General features: G+C 44.1%; 1 protein-coding gene across 1 annotated transcript in view; it reads right to left on the bottom strand.

The window, feature by feature from the left end:
• Positions 1-15,489, bottom strand: part of LOC119397038 (cell division cycle 5-like protein) — a gene marked incomplete at its 5' end in the record, with an annotated part of 213,286 nt that overhangs the window by 62,188 nt on the left and 135,609 nt on the right.

The raw sequence follows: 15,489 nt of genomic DNA, 5'->3' as shown, positions 1-15,489 counted from the left end.
TATGTTTGTTATGCGACTTTGCTTTGCATAATGCATTTCAATTTGAGTGAGTTTTCCAGAAGCATAATGTGTGACTAGCATGTGTCGTCCCTTGCTGAATCCTTCATTTCATTCCCCTTGCGCATCAGTTGTAATCAGTGCATTCTGTCATACTCCACTTGCACTACGTGGCTAGTGGGGGCTCCTTTTTGCACTTCATTCAACTGCATAACAATCTCGTAATGTCTGGGGTTTTACGTACCAAAACCACGATATGACTACAAGGGATGCCGTAGTGCAGGGCGCCACAAAATTTTCGCCATCTGGTGTTCTTTAATGTGCACAGACATCGCACACTACACGGGCCTCTAGCATTTCACTCAGCTGCATATCCACACACAAAGAAAGGCATGCACTAGAATTAGAATAAAGTAAATATGGCAAGTGCGGCCACTAAAAAAATCGTACAAAGGCACAGTTGCTATCACACACTAACTTCCGTTACCGTACAGTAAAATGATGGTGATACCACAATATAACCGAATTCTCCAGAGTGTGTTCAGGCACGGCCGCTCTATCTCCCCCCTTTGGTGCAGCCCGCTGAATGCTCTTCTCTGCCTGTGAGAGCGGCAGTTCCCTTTCAACCCACCGAGTCAGCTAAGGCGCTGGCTATTGGCAAAGCGGAGGTTTCTCCCAAAGCTCCCTTCAACCACAGCTTTTTGCATGGGCTGTTTCATGTGGTTCAGTGTTTTGCCATGCTTCATTTAAGACGCTCTCATGAACGGGCTGCAATCACTTTAGCTGGAATAGAGGTAAATCCCTGGCTGAGACATACTAGCGCAAAAAATGAAATAACGAACACAAGAAAGAAGACGAAGACAAGCGTGACTCACAAATGCTTATTCGTATATATATCCGTATATAGGGTTCCATATATATATCCTTTTGTCACGCATGCGCATGCAGGAATAAAGTGACACGTGCATATCAGAGGCGGTTGTGCTTAAATTCAAACTGGGGGCCCAGCAAAGCAATAGACGGCTCACTAAGTTAGGCGCAACCGCCTCTGATCTACATACAGTCAAACCTCGTTAATACACACCCGCTTTAAGCGTACTAACAGTTAAAACGTAGTTGCGACGAATCCTCGACCGAGTCTCATAGAGACTAATGCATTCGCTGACTGCTTAAGCCGTAGTGCTTCGTCCTACGCCCACCAGTTAGTGCGTACCCTGCGTACTGCGATAACTTTTTGTGCCATAAAATTTTATTGTGCCGCTGAACTTCCCGAAGCCACAATGTGCCGCCAAAAATTTTCCGTCTTTTCGAGAAGTGAGCAGATTGGTCGATCACTGATTCCGACTTCCGCGTGATTGCGGCGACGCCTTTGTGGGTAACCATCGGGAAAGAATGAAGGTGAGGCAGCGGCCATCGACGAACGCGCCAGCATGACTTATCGCCGTCAACCTTATCATAATAAGTATCGTCAGATATCTGCTCGGGCACGCGTGCGCTGCAGCACTACTTTAAGCCTACTGCACGCTTTTAAAACCTGAACGCGCTGGGCCGCTGATCGCTGCCGCCTCGTTGTGCGGGGCCGTGTTCAAGCGCACGCCACTTTGTAGAAATGAAAGCAGCTCGCTGTTGCGGAGTTGAGCACTCCTGGTCGCGGGTGACGAGAGACCTCTTTGCATTGACGCTATCACGCTAAACACAAATGTACAGTACAGCAAGTGTAGCGCTGTTGCAACCATACTGCAGGCTTTTATTGGACGACCACCCAAACGTGCTTCCGTCCGCTGCCAGGACCGCAAGAGCATCGCGGAGTGCGCATCGCTTGCACTAAGTTCGTCATCACCACGTTCACTGAACAAGCTGCTCGCTGCATCTGTGCACGATCTGGAGCGAAGTGGGTATGAAGCGGCCCGGCAGTGATGGCGTGAGCTGAGAAGGCGACGCGCTGTACGCACCTAGCCAGGAGACGATTGGCCCCACACAGCCATACCGCATTTCACTGGAACTGTGTCAGTTTTCGTTTAGTAGCAGATCGTGGTACAGACGCACACACATATATCGCGGAAAGCAGACAATGTCCGTTCTGTCGCTATGTCAGTCACTGCGTATACTGGACCCTGTAATAGTTCCGAAATGCTCCTTGACATCGCCACCGCACGCTCCATCGCCACCATCTGATCAGCACTATCAGACGGTCGTGCGAGAGAACCAGAATGTTTTCTAGACTTTGGCAGAAAGAAAGGAAAGGCTTTGCAGTGGGTACTTTAGGCAATATTTCCTGTGGCACTGTATTTATTTCTTTGCCGGCGGCGATGGCGTACGCGAGGAGATGCAAATTTTTACTTGGTGGTTAATGCGTACTACCGTTTAGTGCGTAGTTATGCGGCATACCCAGCAAGTATGCATTAGTGAGGTTACACTGTACATTACTTTATCCCTGTACGATATATATGTGGAGTTTCTTTTTCTAAAAGAGGAGCCAAGTCCACTTTAACTGAAACAGTGAAAAGTGCAGTTTTTTGCAACTGACACTATGGTCGGTCCTGCTCCAACAATAGTTTGCTAGTGTGCTAAGTCACCAAGTACCTCAAATCTATATTGCGGCTGAAATCTATATAGCCCACTATCGTCGGTATTCAGGAGCAAAATTTGGATTTGACTCTCATAGATTGGAACAATTCATTTGGGCTTGAATAGCTCGTGAATGAAGTCTAAACCCCAGCGAATGAGCGATATAGAAATATTTTGCGACAAAATTAACATCATTTTGCTGCCTTCCTTTGTTGCATGGGAGTAATGGCGATGACCAGACCTGTAGAATAAGTGCTCCTTCCAGGCAAAATGCACACCACTCTGAACTATCGGCAGCGTTTTCTTGTTCTTGACATCGATTGAAGGCCTTCAAAAAACGTTTCAGCTATTCTTCTTAGCTCGTTTTAAGCCGTGGCGTTTCGGATCACTTCTCGTTCAAGGAATAGATCGGTGCCCAATATCCTTATTTCATTTGTCTTCTATTTCAAACATACTCTCTTGGAGTGAAAGAAGGACATGATACTGCAGCGCAAAACTCAAAAACAAACACTAAGAGGCCAAAAGCAGTAGGAAACTTGGCCTCTTACACTTCACACTAGAGCTTTGCCTTAGAACATCACGTCCATCAGCAAGAACCAACTGGCCGAAGAAAAACTCATTGTGGAACGAGAGCACGATAGGAACTAGGACACAATATAAACAGATTGTATGCAGACATGTTGGTTGTTTTGGTCACGATTGTTGATGCAGCGTTGGTTTAATGGATCTCACTCAGTTTGATTCAAACAGATGCAGGATTTGGCTCACTTTTTTTACCCAAAACTACATTTTTGAGTTCATGTTACAATCAGGAATTGCCCCAGTTTGATTACAATTGTTTTTTTAAAGTAAAAGATACTTAGGCACGATTTACGCTTTCGTGAAATTTGGCACAGTTTCGGTTTCTGGATTTGGCTCTCATAGAAAAAAAAGAGTAAAAACGCCACGCATGTGGAACCCTTCCATGCATGTACACATTTGTGGGTAACGCTTCGTCTTCTTTCTCTTTTTTAAAATATTTATTGTGACATATACACTTTTAAGGCATAATATTTTATGTGTATATGCGTACTAGATGTGCGCCGTTAGATGGGTGCTGTGAATGAAGTGAGGCAGTGCCTAATGTGCTTGCGGTAACATTTCTAAGCCAGTTACGACCAACGAGCCCAACAATTAATTCTTTTAGAGGTAGATGATTCTTGACACATAAGCGAAGCACCACGTGATCCTCATCTTGCTCTTGCTCGAATGGCAACTCAACATTGTATGATTAAAGTGTAGTGACTCCGACTTCAATGTCAACGAAATAGCCGAGCTTTAATGTATATTTTAATTATAAAGGTACTGAGCGCATTTACTTGCACGTTGTGACGTACTGATTTCCGTGACACACATCTCGGAATATTACGAATCGGACAATTATCAGTAACGATTCTTGGCAAATAGTCTCAGATACGCATTATTTATTACTCAAATCACTCCGCCCCACCACGGTGGTCTAGTGGTTATGGAGCTCGACTGCTGACCCAAAGGTCGCGGGATCGAATCCCGGCCGCAGCGGCTGCATTTTCGATGGAGACGAAAATGTTTGAGGCCCGTGTACTTAGGTGCACGTTAAAGAACACCAGGTGGTCGAAATTTCCGGAGCCCTCCACTACTGCGTCTCTCATAATCATATCTTGGTTTTGGGAAGTTAAACCCCAGATATTATTACTCAAATAGCTCCGTTTAACTAAAACCCTGTTTTACGTTATAGTTATTATTACTTGCTGTATTTGTTTTGCTTTATGTATGTATGGATTTTTGTTTTCCACCCTCCTCTGTAATGCCTTTGGCCTTGAGGGGTAAAATAAATAAATAATAAATAAATAAATGTGGTAGTTGCAAGATTTCACAAGCGGAGGACTTTGCAGGAAAGTGGCTTCCGAGAAAGCCTGAGTATGTTTTCTAGGAAGCTGTTAAGATCTCCAGCCCAGTTAGCCAAGAGTGGCCTCAGCAGCTTCTTGATAAATAGATTGGACTTTTAAACCTAACAGCCATCCAGAAAAACAAAATGGCATCGCATGCTGATCGGAGGACACGACTGCCACAAAATGGGGAGGATGAGTGGCGTTCGCGTGAGGCGGCGCAAGCAGGTGCAAGGGCGATTACCTCGCCGATATGCAGCGCCCTCACCTCCCGTTGTGGCCAGTCAGTCAACTACTCCTTTCACGCGCGCTCTTTTGTCCGGGGAACGAATCGACAGGCCGCACGAAGGGGGAAGATCGAGTGGCCGTGTTTCAAGTAAGAACATCGGTGCATGTCCGCGAACCCCCTTAATGTCATTGAAAAAAATATATTTTGCGTTTCGAGTACCCAGGGCCACAAAACCATTCTTAGTTTTGCGAAAAAAATTTTTGCCTTAGTAAAAAAAATTTGGAAGTCTCCACTCAGCAGTACCGCCTTTTGCGAATTGCGTGAAAATGGGATTTTGATGAGGTCTTACAAAATAAATATTGTAGTTGTGAGTCTCAAAATTTTTATTCGCATACTACGAGTAACGTACCTTTTGCAAATATTATCTTGCAGTTTTGTTGTGCGTATTTTACGAAAAGAAATCGCAAATACGGCACATTGCTCTAGCACTATAGTTTATTTTTTTTTGCTTCGCGTCTATAATATTCAGAATTTCCAAAATTTGCCAGAGTGATGCCACACATTAGCTTAACAATTGCGTTAAATATGATTGCTGAGAATGATGTCAAGCGCAAACCAAAAATGCATAAGTGAAGGCATGTCTATAAAAATGCAATACATTGAAATGCAATAGACCTTTTTCAAGCACGCGAGCGCCACCAACGAGCGCACAAGCGTTCATGGGAAATGTGTGTACGCCGTAGCAGCCGCCGCGACGAGCGCGCGGACCTCGCGCTGTAGCTTTCCGCTTGCGCCGTGCCGGAACTTCTTAGACACAGTGAATTTGGCAAGGTGCAACACGTTACTGCGCAATTCAATCACGAACTTCAGTGTTTAGCTGCGACGGCCTCTAAACGATTTCCATCTGTCCCACTGTTGGACCAATTGAGCGACTCAAAAGCATCACTTTTTTTTTTGCGCCACTGCGCCTTACGGCATAAATGAAAAAAAAAATACAACGCGGTTGCCTAAGAAGTGCAGGAGCGGTCAATGATTCGTGGATGCATTTGGAATCAATGTCCATCGACGCTGTCAACGAGTACAGTGTGAGGTTCTGATATTTAAAGAGTACACTAGAAAGGGTAGTCGGCATTTGGGGAAATGAGATACATTCATAGCGTCGCGATCGCACCCTATATGTAACGAACGATAAGTGCCCACTAACCTTCGTTGGTGCTATAACTACAGGTTGGAATAATACTTAGAGCCAAAAAAGAAAGGAGCAGTACACAAGGAAGGAAATGCACAAACCAGCACTCACACACAGCTGAAAGTTTATTGCACGCGTGAAGAAAGCATATATACAAAAATGGAGTGCGTAGCGCGTGTCATAAAGAGGCATCAAATTCGAACAACCAAGGCGCGTGCTTACAGTCGATTAATAAAGCTGATTTCCTTGTCTTTTAACGACTGAGAAGGTTGACTGACACAAAGTGTGGCGTTATTTGTGACATGATATGCCTCCGAAATTTCTCGCGTTGTCCGATTAGGTTGATGGTACAAAATTACTGTTCTTTTGAAGATGAGATTACATTTTCATGAATGACATAGCGATGCGATATGAGACGGCTCCATTCAATGAATTTCGATGCTCGCTGAGCCGCGTATTAATACATCGACCAGTCTGGCCGATGTACACGTGGACACAAGAAAGAGAAATTTGCGGTTAACTCCTACACAGTTTACAAAACAGTTGGCATGCCTCTGACCGCATTTTTCTTTGCCCACCGCAGACCCCTGCGACCTTAATGCGACTAAGCTTATTTGGGGCGGCAAACACAACTTTCACCCCCACATCGCTTCCCTACGTTCTTCAGGCCATGCGACGTCTTATACATATGCGGAATAACTGCAATATTTCTAGTTTCTACATTATTTACGGATGGAGGACGTCCATGTTAATCTTTCTTTGCCATGGGAACAGATTTCCGCAAACTGATACTGCGATACGCAGAATATCCCGCCTCTTTGATCACATTGCAGCTGAAAACTACTGCTCATCTTATGTGCGCAAGTTTTTTTCCAATGCTGTGCGTAATCATGACATCACAATTCCTCGTTTAACAATATTCGAATGTGCTGACGCGAAATTAAACACCGATTTCGCTGAACGCGGGCTATACTGCCCGCAAACATGCTCCCCAGCTAGTGAAACTTAAAAGCACGTATCAAGAAACTGCAAATTATCAGAGCAAGGCATTTCGCAAGTGAATTCTAGTCGCATCCCTTTTTCTTTAAAGAGGCCCTCCAACACTATTCAACCCAAAATTTTTTACTTGCGGGTTGCGTAGACTGATGGCTGGGGATAACTTTAGCATAGGTCTAAGCACCAATATCAAATGATTTAGTATTTTAATCACGCGTTGAAGTCGCTACATCGCTGCTGACCGCATCAGCGCGTAGTGGCGCTTGCCAGAGCTATTGCGGGCGGAAATGACGACGATGAGCGCCAGCCTATGATTGGATAAATATAACGTTAGAAGTGATTGTGGCGTAGCATCAAAGTTGACATTACTATTGTGTTTCGTTTTAGATGCGAAGTATCTTAAGGCAGAGCTCAATCCAGTGGTGGTGGTGTGCGGCGTGGCCACCCTTACTGCGCATGCGCATACCCTATCTACACAACTCCTCTCCATTCCCCCTCACCATTCCCCCTGTCCTCTACCCCTCTCCCATTTTTCCTCTCCACTCACCCTCTCCCCTCCCTCTTTCCACTCTTCCTCTGAAACGCGGGCTAGACATGCCGAAATTCTCTCCTGCGTAACGCCGCGATGAGCTCGAGCGCATGCGCGTCCCCTCCCCTTCTCTCTCCTCTCCTACGCTGCCCCCCTCTCGCCCGCCTGTCGACCGCGTTCCCCGCTCGCCCTGTGAGAATTAATGGCCAGGTTCGATGGAAGATACGACGCGCGTAGCGTCCCTCTTCGCGTTCCACGACGCGAGGTCAGTAGCATGCCCAATGAACGCCAACGGAACGCGATCGTGCAAGTGCTCCGGCTTCGCATCGCTTCATGGTCCCCTTTAGCGGGAGATGGTGTAAGTTTTTCTTTTCTGTGCTTTTTCAATGAACTCCAAATAGCCGCCGTCGCAACACAAATATCACTACAACCACAAAGTAAGACAGAGGCGCTGGCTGCCATTTCGCCTCTGGTTTCTTTTTGCCTGCACCGGTCGGATGTCCATATGAAACGCTTGTCCCTCTTCCTTCTTTGTGCGTCTGTACGTTTGCGAGCTGCCTCTTTCCGCATGTGCGGTAGGCTCATGATTGTTGTTGAAACGGTGCAAGTAATCTTCTTCGTTGAATTGTTGTCGCTGCACAGTCGGGCTGCTCACCGAACAACCCGCGTAGGGGCGACCGTGTTTAACCCTCCCATGCCGCTCCACAAATTCCCTTCTCAGAATGAGAGGAGGGAATGACATGGCATGTCGTTGTAAGGAACAGCAGACAAAGCCATGCCAGCCGCGTTTCGAAGCAGTAGCGCCCGCTCAAGTTCTGGCAAGTCAGGTGTCAGGAACCACATTTGTTACTATGGCAACGACGTCAACAATACGTCGGAAAGGAGAAGCAACAATGGTGTGCGAGCTTCCCCTACGTAAGAGCTTTAGCCCATTTCATTGGAGCGCCATCCGACGTCACAGCAGAGAGTGAAATGTGGTCACGTGACCCCGCGAAAATCGAGTTGAGGGTAGGCATTTCTTTTTCTTGTATTTTGAATTTTCCAAATTGAATAACTTCGTACTGCGTGCCGCTATCGCTGCCGTTCTTGCTGCACTAGTTCGTCCGTACTTCAGTCTACGCAATCCACGAGTAAAGAATGGGGGGTTGAAGAGTGTTCGAGGGCCCCTTTAAACACATTTAGATCTGCTCACTTCTTTGTACAGTGCGTGACTTGTCAATTAAAATCAAATGATCATCTGTATACCTGAAGACTGTAAACCTCTCTACAGTTTGGTTAAACCCGATCACGAGACACTATGGCATTAAATGCCATGGCGGCTTGTGAACAAGTAATCATTGAATAAATATGAATTCGGTGTTCCAGCTCACATTCTCACGATAGCATGTTTTGACTCCATGTATCGGCATGTGATAACTCGTATGCCGCTTAACTGCTTATACATCCGCTCTGTAATACCTACACTGACTGCATCATTCCTTTCGCATTTCATGCGTAGAGATACATGCAGGTGCGTTCAGACATGTGTAGTATTTAGAATTTAATAATAGTCAACCAGCGGTGACGCGTTTTTTTCGTTTGGTGCTCCCACGGCGCCAACAAGCAGCGAGCGATGGAACAGCCGGCGGGCTCGCCGTACACACTTTTCCCATAGTGCTTCGCGTGCCCGCGCGAGGTTCTGGGATCGCTTGAAAAAGGTCTATTTTAAAAAAAATCCACCTTCAATTTTCTTTGATCTCCCCAGTATTAAAGCCCAGTGCGTGCTCCAACTGAATCTGTAAGAACATGTGGGATTATTTCTGTGAGATCGGAGTTACGAAGCCGCCAAAGTGCCCAAATTGACGTTTCCACGCAACCATTTAAATGAGCGAGCATGTGGCTATTGTTGCCATTGCCATGATTTTTGGGCCTTAAATATGTTCTCTCGAGTCCACGAAACATCAAATTGACAGAAAAAAGTCGAAGTGTTGCTTTACAGTGCAAATTTGTACATATGCGTGTTTGTAGTCATCGTAGTATTGTTCCTGGTGAAAGCAATTATGGGAAAAAGTTCGTCTAGATGTACACTCGAGTCGGGTTTTCGCATGCGACAGTTTCTTCAGCACTAATGCACACAGGACGTCCAACAATGAGGTTTCCTTTCACTGCCACTTTCAGAGGAGAAATTTCTGTTCAGTAAATGACCAAATTTATTTCCTCAACAGCATTTGCTCAGGAATATTGACAGACACAGATGCATTTGTACATTTTACGACAATCTGTTTCAAGAGGCTGAATCAGTTTCCAAGACGGAGAGAGCTTCTTCTGGCATAAAGCTCATGAAAAATCTTTTATACTCCGAAAGTTCAGCTTATAGCTAATCTTTTTCTTGTGCTTTTTCAGATAGCGCTAAATGCTTGCTCTGAGCTGTGCAACTGAGCCATAAATACGATACTCAAATAGCCATGCTCAGATACCATGCTTAAATAGATACTCAAATAGCCATGCTCAGTAGAGGACTGCCGGGCAGTCGACAACACGACTGACGGACGTGATAGCTGATTCACTGTAGCGATTTCAACCTTTCTGAAGTGTACTGAGCTGTTTATTTTTATTTATTTATTTATTATCTTTTTTTGTATTTTTCAGTGTGCTAGGGCTGCAAAAGCAAAGCCTGCATCGCCGTAATTTCTAGGTTGTAAATATGCCGTCTCGTGTTCACAAAACGACAAATTAAAACGAAACGACAATAAAAATAAACAGCTCAATACACTTCAGAAAGGTTGTAATCGCAACAGCGCATCAGCTTTCACGTCCGTCTCTCGTGTCGTCTACTGCCCAGCAGTCCGCTACTGAGGAGCATCCTATGCGAATACATGCAGCGCGACTTGGACGAAGACAGGAGACACATAAAACACAGACGAGCGCCGACTTACAACTGAGTTTATTTGCACTTTGACAGGCCTTCCTGTATGCACCAAACCAGCCTATATCAACCATTACACAGATAAGCTAGATAAACGACGAGAAAGGACACAATGATGCTGTAGGTAAAAAGAAAACAAAAAAACACACAAAAACTTTTCTCATGCCTACAAGTTCGAAATGCCAACATTTCTGCGCACCTATATCACACAAGGCGAACTGATTTTTTTTTTTTTTATGACAAGACGGCACAAAGAATTACACTTCAGAAAACGCGCCCACAAAAACCAAGCCGAACACGCGCAGGGCGTGAAATATCTAACTTGTCCTGGTGAAGAGTGAAGTGGTATCTAAAAGAACAATGACCAACAAACCATGGAAAAGCACGTGAGGATAAACCACTCAAATGACATACAAAAAGGCCTGTCGAAATGCAAATAAACTCAGTTGTAAGTCGGTGCTCGTCTGTGTTTTAGGTGTCTCCTGTCTTCGTCCAAGTTGCGCTGCATGTATCCGAGTATGTACCAACTCGCCCAAGTCAAAGTGTTATTGGATCCTATGCGAGTATTCATGCGCTTCTTGTCCTCCCCTGAGATTTATGGCTCAGTTGCACAGCTCAAAGCGAGCTTCTCTCTGAACAAGCGCAAGAAAAAGATTAGCTATAAGCTGAACTTTCGGAGTATAAAATTTTTGGACGACACCTTGCTGATGAGCTTTATGCCAGAAGAAACTCTCTCAGTCTTGGAAACTGATTCAGCCTCTTCAAACAGATTGTCGTAAAATGTACAAATGTATCTGTGTCTGTCAATATTCCTGAGCAAATGCTGTTGAGGAAATAAAACTTAGTCATTTACTGAACAGAAATTTCTCCTCTGAAGGCGGCAGTGAAAGGAAACCTCATTGTTGGACGTCCTGTGTGCATTAGTGCTGAAGAAACTGTCGCATGCGAAAACCCGACTCGAGTGTACATCTAGACGAACTTTTTCCCATAATTGCTTTCACCAGGAACAATACTACGATGACTACAAACACGCATATGTACAAATTTGCACTGTAAAGCAACACTTCGACTTTTTTCTGTCAATTTGATGTTTCGTGGACTCGAGAGAACATATTTAAGGCCCAAAAATCATGGCAATGGCAACAATAGCCACATGCTCGCTCATTTAAATGGTTGCGTGGAAACGTCAATTTGGGCACTTTGGCGGCTTTGTAACTCCGATCTCACAGAAATAATCCCACATGTTCTTACAGATTCAGTTGGAGCACGCACTGGGCTTTAATTGTTGGGAGATCAAAGAAAATCAAAGGTGGCTTTTTTTCTAAATTGCATTTCAAAGTATTGCATTTTTATAGACATGCCTTCACTTATGCATTTTTGGTTTGCGCTTGACATCATTCTCAGCAATCATATTTAACGCAATTTTTAAACTAATGTGTGGCAACACTCTGGGAAATTTTGGAAATTATGAATATTATAGACGCGAAGAAAAAAAAATCAGAAATTAGAGTGTAACTAAGCAATGTTCCGTATTTGTGATTTTTTTTTCATAAAATACACGCAACAAAACTCCAAGATAACATTTGGTAAATGTACGTTGGTCGTAGTATGCCAAGAAAAATTTTGAGACTCACAGCTACAATATTTATCTTGCAGGACCTTGTCAATATTCCATTATCGCGCAATTTGCAAAAAGCGGTTCTGCTGAGTGGAGACTTCTTAATTTTTTTTACTAAGGCAAAATTTTTTTTTGCACAACTAAGAATGGTTTTATTGCCCTGGGGACTCGAACTGCAATATATAATTTTTCAGTGAAATTAAAGGGGATCCGCGGACATGCCCCGACGTTCTTATCTGAACACAGCCTCCATATAATGAACTATATCAATTTTTTCAATGTAACGTCCACAGGACACCATGTATTTCTGAATTCGATATAATGAAGTTTCACGGCTACCACAGTGGCAATAAACTGAAACTTCTGAGAGTACCAGTGGTCATACAGATGACCTGCACGTGATTTTCGTGAACACATCTTTCAAATCGTGCACACGTGTACCCAGAAAAAAAAAGTGTATGCAATGTGCATTATTTCTTTCAGTATGTGTACACTAGTTGTGCAGACGGCCTTGTAGCAGATTGCGCCAACGACGCCGTAAGCTGCTCTCGAGCGTCGATACTTCCCATTGGGCCCACCAAACAAGCTCACAGTGTAACGAAAATTCGTTACTCATCGCCCTGACATCAACGCGACGACACTTTCAACCACTCACGAGCCACTGACATGCATCTCGCATCTTGCTGCTGCCTGCGATGAGTGTCAGCTGCAAGGGCGACCACGTGCTTTGCAGCAAAGTGGCAACAAAAAGGAATGCAGGGCACGTTCAGAGGGCCAAATTCAAAAATTATTTTCTTGCTTAAAACAAAAAATAATTTGATTAGACTTTCTTCATTACTTAACGATGAAGTCTTCCATCAAACGCCGCATGACGAGACATTTTACTTGGACTGCATCAGTCTGAAAAATACGGTGAAACATGCGACAAATTGCATATTTTCTCTACTTTCACAATTTCTGTCGGGAAGATTTAAAGATTATTTTACCCCTAAACATTTTTGTACTAAAATATGCTTTCCTGAAAATCATACTATTATTTAGATTGATTAGGGAGAGTTTGAGATGGCTAAAAAAAAAATCACAAACTTTGAAGATTTTTGTAGTTTTTGAAAATACTAGCTGGTAGTGAAATACAAAAATTTCGGAATTTTTATATAGGACAACTAAACAGAACCTCTGTAATAGCGCAAGTGTAGTTTCAAAGCTCAACACGCAAAACTAGATTTTATACACGTTTTTCTATCAGGCACAGTTCAACAAATACAAGCAAACTTTGAGGGGGTGCCATGATTGTCAAAATTTTTTTCGAGCAATACTCCATGTGGCAAAGGAAAAAAGCACAAATTTTATCAGCAAAATCTGTGATGTGCGAGCACCACGTCTTGGACACTCGGCATGGAATGACCCTATATTATTACAATTTGTTGTTCAGGTGATGATAAAAGCAGCTTGCTTGTGTGCGCCAAGTGGCGAACAACAGCGGCACATGAAGGAACAAAGACCGCTTGGGAGCAGTTTCGGCGCAATAATGCGTTTTGGAGCAAGATGACGCAGCACTTGCATTCCTGTGTACTACAGCAGCTACGCCCAATGCAGTGCCAGTTGGGTTACTTTTGGGTACCCCCTCGTGCCTGCTGCTCAGAAGTCACAAAAACTGGAAACATGTCATGGCCTCCATGTTTAAGACTCCTGACAATGATGTCGGCCCCACACTCCTACTTCGGTAGTTTCATTAACGCTGGCATCAGCCACAGTTTAAGACGGTCCCGAGCAAAAAAAATTAGAGCTCACTCAAGAAATATATTTTGCTCCGAGTTCCTCAACTGGACTCACTCAGACTCACTAAACTTTTTTTTTCAAACTCACCAACATATTACTCAGCCGGATTCACTCAGATGCAGATGCAGACCAATGGCTTGAGGCCCGTATTCTGAAACGCTCCTTACCTCAGTGAGGGGGCCTTAACTGCTTGAGGACGCCTTATCACGTATTCTGGAACGCTCCTTACTAAGGTTCCCTCACTGAGGCCCTCCTTGGTGCTCCCTCAAGTTAAGGTAGCTCTAGGGCTACCTTCAGGCCTCCTTAAGGTCAAGGAACCCGACAGAATCCTAGAAGGGCATATCACGTCTTATGACGGGCGATATACATTCGTCAAATATTCCGACCATTTGTGACAACTCAGAATGGAACTCCGAGGCACCACACTGTAATAAGATTACTAATAAGTCGTGCGCATATATCTGAATACTTTCAGGACTTGGGTTCCTGGGAACCGCTGCTGTAAGATTTTCTCGTTTAGCAAAAAACAAAAAAAAGAAAGGTAAATCCACGAAGGCGCGATGCACGACCTGATAGACGCGCCCTTGTTTTGAATGTAAACATAATAATTTACTTGGACATAAGTACATTCAAGTCAAATTTGCACCAAAGTGAGAAGATTTCACAAGTTTAACACTACTCGGTTATGAAAATCAATCTCACCCACGTCTTCAACTCTTTAAACGATCTTTATTACTCCCTCCCACATAACAGGCCGTTGAAATGCATCAATGAATGCAATGAGCTCCAAGGCTGCTCGATCATACTGTTTTTGTCTGCTGCAACAGGCAAAATTTAAGTAAACGGGAAAGGCTGTGCACCCATATCACGAAAAAGCAGTGTACACATTATTATTCATTCTTATGCACGAAAAATATTCCTTTATTCTTGCTTGAAAACGGACGTTTAGTCAGTAGTTCACACGTAAAGCAGTGTACACGTTTCGTTATGACTAGGAAATATTCCTTATTCTTGCTTGAAAACTGACGTTTAGTCCGTATTTCACACGCACTCTCGATCCCAGACTTGTGAAACACGCGCCTTACCTTACTGAGGCGGCCCTTAGGAAAGGAAGGTTGAAGGAAGCTTTCAGAATACGCTGGCTCCCTCAAGGAGCTCCTTAAGATAAGGAGGCATGAAGGGCTCCTCACGTAAGGTAAGGAAATGGTCTGAGGTAAGGAGCGTTTCAGAATACCGGCCTGAGTCTCAGTGAGCCTGAGTGAGTCGACTTATGAATCCTTAGCGTAAAATTAGCTTTTTCGATCATAGTGTCAATGCTCTTTAACGCCAATATCTCACAATCGGTGCTTACGATATGCCTTTTGATTAGGGGTGTGCGAATATTTGAAATTTCGAATATTTTTCGAATAGTGTTTGCTATTCGATTCGATTCGCACTGGAATTTTACTATTCGAACTATTCGAACTTCACAAAAACAAATACAGTCAATGTCCGATTGAAAGTGACCCCGTCAGATTTTCAATATGCTTCACCTCATTACACTCTCGTATTGCGGCAAAGCTGCCTTTCAAGCTCCGTTACGCTCGAACTTTGCCAAGAGACAGTCGACGTCCGATTGGAAGTAGTCCCTAGATTTTCAATATTCTTCACTTCATCACACCCCTGTATCGCAGCAAAGCTGCGTTTCAAGCTCCGCTACGGTCACAAATGTATCAACTCAAGAAAACGCTGGTTCCAACATGGAGATGAAAGATGTGGTAGAGTTGGGGGCT

The sequence above is a fragment of the Rhipicephalus sanguineus genome, chromosome 6, assembly GCF_013339695.2.
Source record: "Rhipicephalus sanguineus isolate Rsan-2018 chromosome 6, BIME_Rsan_1.4, whole genome shotgun sequence".
NCBI lineage: Eukaryota > Metazoa > Arthropoda > Arachnida > Ixodida > Ixodidae > Rhipicephalus > Rhipicephalus sanguineus.
Note: the sequence above shows the minus strand (reverse complement) of the source record. Positions and strands in the feature narration are given on the sequence as shown.